We start from the raw sequence: 8,821 nt of genomic DNA, 5'->3' as shown, positions 1-8,821 counted from the left end.
TAGAGGATGGATTCTGCCCTTGGGATGGGGACACAGCTGCAGCCCATCAGCTGATTAGGAAGCAGCCAGCCAGGGATGAAGGACGACAGAACCAGGGGTGTCGGCGCTCGCAACAGGACGGGCGCCAGCCGGACTCCAGCACGTTCAGGATCATGGAATGATAATGATGATGGTGATGATGATGATGAGGGTGATGATGCTACTTAAGAAGATAGCGATGATGATGATGATGAGTATGGTGATGATGATGAAGGTGATGATGATGATGATGATGATGATGATGATGATGATGATGATGGTGATGATGATGATGATGATGATGATGATGGTGATGATGATGGTGATGATGATAATGAGGGTGATGATGCTGCTGATGATGATGGTGATGATGATGATGATTATGGTGATGATGATGGTGATGATAATGATGATGATGATGATGGTAATGATGATGATGATGATGGCGATGATGATGATGATGATGATGATGATGATGATGATGATGATGATGATGATGATGATGATGATGATGATGGTGATGATGATGATGATGGTGATGATGATGATGGTGATGATGATCATTAACTGTGTTTTCACAAAGCTGCCCTTGGTCTTGATCTTGGTAGAAAGTCTTGTTTACAGCTATTCTTAGCATGCCACCTATAGAATCATCCAGTGTCTGATGACGACGTTGATTACATCACTGACACACAGTGTGGGTGACCAGGTTGTGTGTGTGTGTGAGTGTGTGCGTGAGTGTGTGCGTGAGTGTGTGTGTGTGTGTGTGTGTGTGTATGTGTGTGGTATGTGTTTGTGTGTGTGTGTGTGTGTGCTTGCTTGTGTGTATGGTATGTGTGTCTGTGTGTGTGCATGTAACTGTGTGTGTGTGTGTGTGTGTGTTGGTGTTTGACCTAACGCTGACTTTCAAGAGAATGAAAAGGAGGATGACAAGGCTTTCTTTTTGAGAGATAGAATACATCACGCCTACACCCACACACACACATCCACACTCACTGACTCATACACACACACACACACACACACTCACTTACTCATACAATCTCCCCCTCTCCCTCCCCCCTGGTGAGTAGTAATTAACACGTAGCCTGTACAGCAGGCATGTGCACACAGGTCCATCAATCTCCATGCAAATGATGTCACAGATTCGCTGACACGTGCCATATGATTGTAACACCCTTCAGAGTCACAAACATGCAAGCAGACACACACACACACAGGCACACACACACACAGGCACACACACAGGCAGGCACACACACAGGTACACTCACACAGGTACACTCACACAGGCAGGCACACACACACACACACACACAGTCACATACACACACAGGCACTCATACAGTACTGTACACATACATAAACATGCATACAAACAGACACACACACACAGAGAGACACACAGACACACACACACAGAGAGACACACACAGACACACCACACACATACACACACAAATCAATTGGGCATTAAAAGGCATGAAATCTAAACCACAAGAAAAAGCCACTTCATCATTACCAAGGCAATTAAGAGAGGACAGATTTAATTTACAACCTATTGTGTGTGTGTGTGTGTGTGTGTGTAGGTGACTAGGTGTGTGTGTGTGTGTGTGTGTGTGTGTGTGTGTGTGTGTGTGTGTGTGTGTGTGTGTGTGCGTGCGTGTTTGTGCATATAACTACATTACATATTATATATTATACATCAACAGCATCAGGGAGCCTGATGTATCTTCCTCTTCTCCCCAAGCGGATAATGAACGGACCAATAAAGTCTGATGATAACATTCATCATATTCAGAGCTCCGGCCATTAATCCCACACACTCCCTGGAGCATCACCTGCAGAGTGCTCTCTCACAGCAGACCCGTCTCCACACTTTGTTTACGCTGTGCCAGCGCTGGAGAAGGCTGTACCCATTACCGCTCATTACCACAAAAAAACAACGCTGTGTTTCTTTAAACCAATCACAATCGTCTTCGGCGGAGCGGTTGCCAGGTTATTGCAGCACCGCGCTGGGTTGTTGTCGTTTCACGCAGTCTGGATCGAATCTGATTGGGCCGGCAACATATTCCGCCACCGATTGACTCAAGACTCAAGATCTATTTTATTAGCCATGATTTGGTTCACACATACTAGGAATTTGACTAGGGTTAAGACATACACTGTTGTAGACGACATAGGACAGGGTGCAGGATGGGACAGCACAGTGTCAATACAAAATACAAAAAACAGAAAAAAACAGCAACAAAATGCAGTGCAATGTACAAATTACAATATACGGTTAAAATTGGGTAGTACTTAAAGACTGACGATTGGCTTATCCCCCAAACCTACATCTGTTGAGCCTGGAGACCTGCACAGCTCACATTTCATTTCAAACCTTTATTTATACTCGTGAAGCACTGAGGTTTCCCTTATTTACAGTGATGAAAAGTTAACACAGAGACACAAATCAACAAAACAAATGCAATATACAATACCAATAAACAGTTACAGGTTGAAGTGAATAGGTCTAGAGGCATGGACTTAAACTCCACCACTGCCCCCCAGGATGCTATTCCCACCTCCCTACTCAAAGAGGTATTTGACATTGTAGCCCCCACCATCCTCTCCATTGTCAATAGCTCTCTGGTCTCAGGCATTGTTCCATCTACTCTAAAACATGCTGTGGTGCAGCCTATCCTTAAAAAACCTAGCTTAGATCTCACCTCCCTCAGTAATTTCAGGCCCATCTCCAAACTCCCCTTCCTCTTCAAATTACTGGAGAAAGCGCTCCTCGGACAGCTGCTACCCTACATCCACCAGAACACCATCATGGACAAGTTCCAGTCTGGCTTCAGGGCGGGCCACAGCACGGATTCCGCCCTCCTCAGGGTAACCAACGATATGCTCCGCTTCATGGATGGCAGGAGATGCGCTGCCCTGATGCTGCTGGACCTGAGTGCAGCGTTCGACACCATCGACCACAACAGCGTTCGACCACAACATCCTCATCGACCGCTTTCAGCAGGGGGCGGGCATCACTGGCACAGCCCTGGCCTGGTTCAGGTCATACACAGCCCTGGCCTGGTTCAGGTAATACACCAGTCACAGAACCTTCGCTGTGAACATTGGAGACTTCTACTCCAGGGTCGCGGACCTCCCCTATGGGGTCCCTCAGGGGTCTATACTAGGCCCGGTTATCTTCACACTCTACATGCTCCCCCTCGGCCAAGTCATCCAGCGTCACCACATCTCATTTCATTGCTATGCAGACGACACCCAACTTTACCTCCCACACAGCTGACCCAAACGGATATGCCCGTCTCATGGACTGTCTGAGAGACATTAAAGACTGGATGGCTAAAAATGTCCTCCAGCTAAATGAGAGCAAGGGCAAACTCATCCTATTGGTCCCCCTGCAGCTGTTGCCCGGACAACGGACAGCCTAGGAGATGTGACCGCCCTGTTGAAGCCTCAGGTCAGGAACCTGGGAGATCTGACCGCCCTGTTGAAGCTTCAGGTCAGGAACCTGGGAGTGGTGTTCGACCCTGACCTAAGGTTCAGCGGACAGGTGAGCACAGTGGTGAAATCGTGCTTTTTCCAACTCCGTCTCATCGCCAAGATCAAGCCCTTCCTCTCCTTCCAAGACCTCCACAGACTCATCATCCTGCTTGTGTTCTCCAGTCTGGACTGGTTTTGTGCTTCCCTCTGGAATATGTAGAGGTGGGTCATATGCCCACCTCCCTTGTTCTCTGTAAAGCGCTTTGTGTTGCCTCTGGGTATGAAATGCGCTATACAAATAAAGCTTTGATTGATTTGATTGATTGACTACTGTAACTCTCTGTACACCGGGATCTCAAAGGAAACCATCTCTCGCCTCCAGCTGGTGCAGAATGCCGCGGCCAGGCTACTGAAGGGCACCAAGAGGAAAGAACACATCTCTCCAGTCCTGGCCTCCCTCCATTGGCTCCCGGTGCGACAGAGAGTACAGTTCAAAACCCTCATGTTTGTATATAAAGCACTCAATGGTCTTGCTCCAGATTACATCACAGAACTCATGCAATACACCTCAACATCAAGGACCCTGAGATCAGGTGACCAGAGACTTTTAAACATCCCCCGGTCAAACATGGTCAGCAGAGGAGACCGAGCCTTCACGGTGGCAGATCTTGGAACATTCAAAAGAGAGCCTAAGTCTCACTTCTGTGGGCTACTAGACTACTGAGATGTCCTCTATGTTGATGATGTTTTTGTGGTCCCTATTGTTCCTATCCCCTCGGCTGTTTGTTGTTGTACAGTTTTAATGTCGGTATCTTGTCTGTCTAATGTTGCTCAATGTTTCAATGTTTTCTCCTCCTTGGAACCCACGCTTTGGGCAACCTAAACAGTTGTAATTAGTATGCGTGTAAAAAATAATTTGACTATGACTATACTGAATTTGAGGAGAAATTACTTAATACTAGTGAGATTATCTGTCCATGCAGCAAGATAATTTTACTTGATAAGAAATCTTAATAAGCTCGTTTGAGACTAGAAATAAGATAGAAACTAGTAAATTACTTTTAAAACCAGATAATTAATCTCATATTTCCAAATCTAAGATTTTAAATGTTGCCAAGCGCAGAACAATTTGCAGTAAGTTCAGAATGCAGTCGAGGAACCCTGAGAACAAGCAGATCGTTAGAGGGGGTCTGGTAGAACCTCTCTCTGGGCGGGGTGTCTCTGGAGAGAATTATATTGTGTTTGAAAGTGTGAGAGATGAGATAAGAGAGAAGCTATACATTAATGCATGCTGTACATGTGCACACACGCACACACACACACACACACAATCATACTGTACACACACTACAAACATGCACACACAAATTCAACACGCAGCTCTATGTGCGACCGAGTGGAAAACATTACCTTCTCTCCACCTTACACCCCTCCCTCACACACACACACACACACACACACTCTCTCTCTCTCTCTCTCTCTCTCTCTCTCCCTCTCTCTCTCTCACACACACACACACACACTCTCTCTCTCTCTCTCTCACACACACACACACACACACACACTCTCTCTCTCTCTCTCTCTCTCTCTCTCACACACACACACACAAACCTTCACACACATACACACACTCTCTCTCTCTCTCTCACACACACACACACAAACCTTCACACACACACACATACACACACTCTCTCTCTCACACACACTCACAAACCTTCACACACACACACACACACATACACACTCACGCAAGCACACACATCACCTAACCCAGTTAACCTCCATCAGAAAAGCAAACCCCAGGGCGTGGTATTCACAGTAAACTCTTTGGAAATGTTATTTACACACACACACACACACACACACACACACAGACAGACACACACACACACACACACACACACACACCGTCTACGTATACAACTTGCCAGGGGGCTTGACATAAAGGTCAGTAGGATAATTGAATATGAGATTTAAGGGGGGAGGACGCATGTCTATTTATAAAACAACCATACCCAGGAACGGTACTGTCATCTATACTCTACGTTATGGACACCTCGGTGTTACACACGGTGTTACCCCCAGCCCCATCCACAAGCCCCTCCTCCTGTGGTATACACCCCCAGCCCCATCCACAAGCCCCTCCCCCTGTGGTCTACACCCCCAGCCCCATCCACAAGCCCCTCCCCCTGTGGTCTACACCCCCAGCCCCATCCACAAGCCCCTCCCCCTGTGGTATACACCCCCAGCCCCATCCACAAGCCCCTCCCCCTGTGGGATACACTCCTCTGCACACGGCGCCCTGCACTGACACACTCGGATACAGAGGAGAAAACATGAGGATGTCATTGCCAATGACAGTTGTTGTTGCTGTTGTTGTTGTTGTTGTCATGGTGCCAGCCTTGCTCCGATTTCATTTCTGTTATAAATAATGGAGCGCCAACTCTTCTTTTCTCCCTGGCTCCCCCACCTCTTCCTCTTTCTCTCTCCCTCCCTCTCTCTACCTCCTTCTCTCTACCTCCCTCTCCTTCTCTCCCTCCCACCTCTCTCTCCCTCCCTAGCTGTCCCTCTCTCTCACACTCTCCCTCCCCCTCTCTCTACCCCCCTCTCTCTCCTTCCCTACCTCCCTCTCCCTCCCTATCTCTCGCTCTCTCTCTCTAACCCCCAACCCTGCCAGTCGGCGTATTACCACACTAGCACACAATGGCTCAGTGTGCTATACTGTCAACTACAATGAGCCAAGTCCCACACTCTCCGAATCCACTTAACCTGCGCTAGCCTAGCGCTAACCGCTAACAAAGCTAATCCACTTAACCTGCGCCAGCCTAGCGCTAACCGCTAACAAAGCTAACGCTGATACGAATAGATACAAAGAGGATTCAGTCAGAGAGAGATTACTGTAGGACAGCGGGCCCTACCTGGGACCTGTTTTCTCGCTGTTGTTGAATAGAGCAGACCAATCAGGCCGTCAGTTCGCCGGGCGTCAGCACTGGCCCCTCCTAGCCTAGCCTCGGTGCGGTCTACTTCCTGGAGAGTCTGGGGGTGAGGGGACGATGACGTCACGTCTAATCCCGTCGGTGTCGTGAGCGGACGGGCCGCGGCGCGGAGGAGAGAGGAAGGTCTCTTTACTCTAAATCAAGAAGTGTCCTCTGCGCCGTCCGGGAGGACAGCGTCACCCAGAACGCTACGGTCGCGACGCACGTACTGGAGCAGCGCCGGGTTGATGGTCCTGCTGTCTGGACCCGTGACTCATGCTGACACCGCTATTCTGGGGCTTTGCGCTGGCGTTGTAGGGGACCTGTTTGATGTCTCCGAATATTAAACAGGTTCGGGGGTGGAGAGCGTTAAGTGGATTTTTACAAGATGAAAGCAGAATTCTGAGAGTGACTCCTGTGTAAAAATAGTCTATAGGTTTCTCAAGGCTAAGGGAATATGAAAGGTAAAAGTGTGTGTGTGTGTGTGTGTGTGTGTGTGTGTGTGTGTGTGTGTGTGTGTGTGTGTGTGTGTGTGTGTGTGTGTGTGTGTGTGTGTGTGTGTGTGTGTGTGTGTGTGTGTGTGTGCCCACGTGCATCACCTTGTGTCTGAATGTATATAGCATCTGTTCTCTCAACTGCATACATGCAAATACGGTGAATTTCCTCATCCAACCCACCGTTCATGAATCACAATAAAAACAGACGTGTACAGGAACACGGCGCTTGTGCTGGTCTGAGGGGTGGAACAAACTTTCCCTACACTCCTCCCTTCTCTGTCCCTGTCTTCTTCCCTCTCTCTCTCTCTCTCTCTCTCTCTCTCTCGCTTTTTCTCTCTCTCTCTGTCTCTCCCTCCTTCCTCCTCCGACCGTCTCTTGGTTTCTGCAGGTCTCCACTGAACTGACGAACTCGCTGACTGCGTACGAACGGTCAGCACTTTTCTGCCAATCTAAATTTGGCCGCTGCTCCGTTGCACTTCGACAGTAGCTACCCGCCCCCCCACCGACATAACCCCGCCCCCCGCCACCTCGCCCTTCCCTAAACCCCTCCTCCCCCTTGGCCCTGAGATGAGGCAACTCCGCAACAACGCAATTAGCAATTCGTCTTTCCCTCAAGTCGTTTCCAAATGTCAAACTCGAAAGCAATCAGATGCACATCTACAAAAAAAAGTGCACATTTATTCACACACACACATGCACACACACACACATCCGAAAAGCCTGGCGCAAGGCACGCGGCCCACTTGGATGGAGGCCTACTTCCGGGGCGGGCCGAGGAGAGGGACAGGCTGGCCTGCATGCGTCATTAGTGGGAGCAGATGTTGTGTGTGTGTGTGTGAGTGTGTGTGTGTGTGTGTGTGTGTGTGTGTGTGTGTGTGTGTGTGTGTGTGTGTGTGACCTCGTGAAAAAACTCCAGAGTCTCGATTCCATCAAATGCTCAGCACCGCCAGCCTCCGTGGGGGGTGGGGGGTGGGGAGTGTGTGGGAGGGGGGGGGTCCGAGCACGGCTCATTAGAAACCAACGCTGGCGGTTTCAAATAAAAACCTCCCGCCACCTGCTGCAGCGAGAAAACAGCTGTACACACCCCGAAAGCGAAGTGAACGGATATTAAAGCTGACGCCCGTTTCCGACTCGCTCGACTGACTGAGTGGATCCACATTCGCGACGGTCTCTGCCCCAGCTGAGCCTGGCGAGGCCGTCCCCCCATCTCACGAGACTCTCCCCAATTGGTCTAAGCCCCCAGAAGCTCTCTCTGCGGACATTCTAGAAAGTTCTGAGGACAAGCTGTGATATTCGTGGACACCAATGAGAATGCTGTTCGGAACGGGGGGGGGGGGGGTCATTGGCCTCTGATTGGTCAGTGACCGCAGATTTCCACTTTTTAAATGTTGCTACTGCAACTGCTAATGTAAGTCCTGCAATCTAGCGAGCTGTCCCCCCCTCCCTCCCCGCCTTCCTCACACACACACACCACACACACACACATAGAACCACTATCACACTACTACTGCCTGGCTCACGGAACCTTACAGTGTAACTCCTTCTGTAGGGAACCTTACAGTATGTAACTCCTTCTGTAGGGAACCTTACAGTATGTAACTCCCTCTGTGTGCAACCGCAGACCATTTGGCCCCTGCTGATCAAGACAGCCAATCAGTACCCCCCCCCCCCCCCCCCCCCCCCACGCTGGCTCTATGATTCCTGGGGACGCTGGCTCTATATGATGATGATATGTGTGTGTGTGTGTGTGTGTGTGTGTGTGTGTGTGTGTGTGTGTGTGCGTGCGTGTGTGTGTGTCTATTCTGCATTAGCTGGAGGTAGTTTCACCTCCTTGTGTGTGTG

Source organism: Borostomias antarcticus (genome assembly GCF_949987555.1).
Source record: "Borostomias antarcticus genome assembly, chromosome: 21".
In the NCBI taxonomy this organism is placed as follows: Eukaryota; Metazoa; Chordata; class Actinopteri; order Stomiiformes; family Stomiidae; genus Borostomias; species Borostomias antarcticus.
This window is presented reverse-complemented; position numbering follows the sequence as displayed.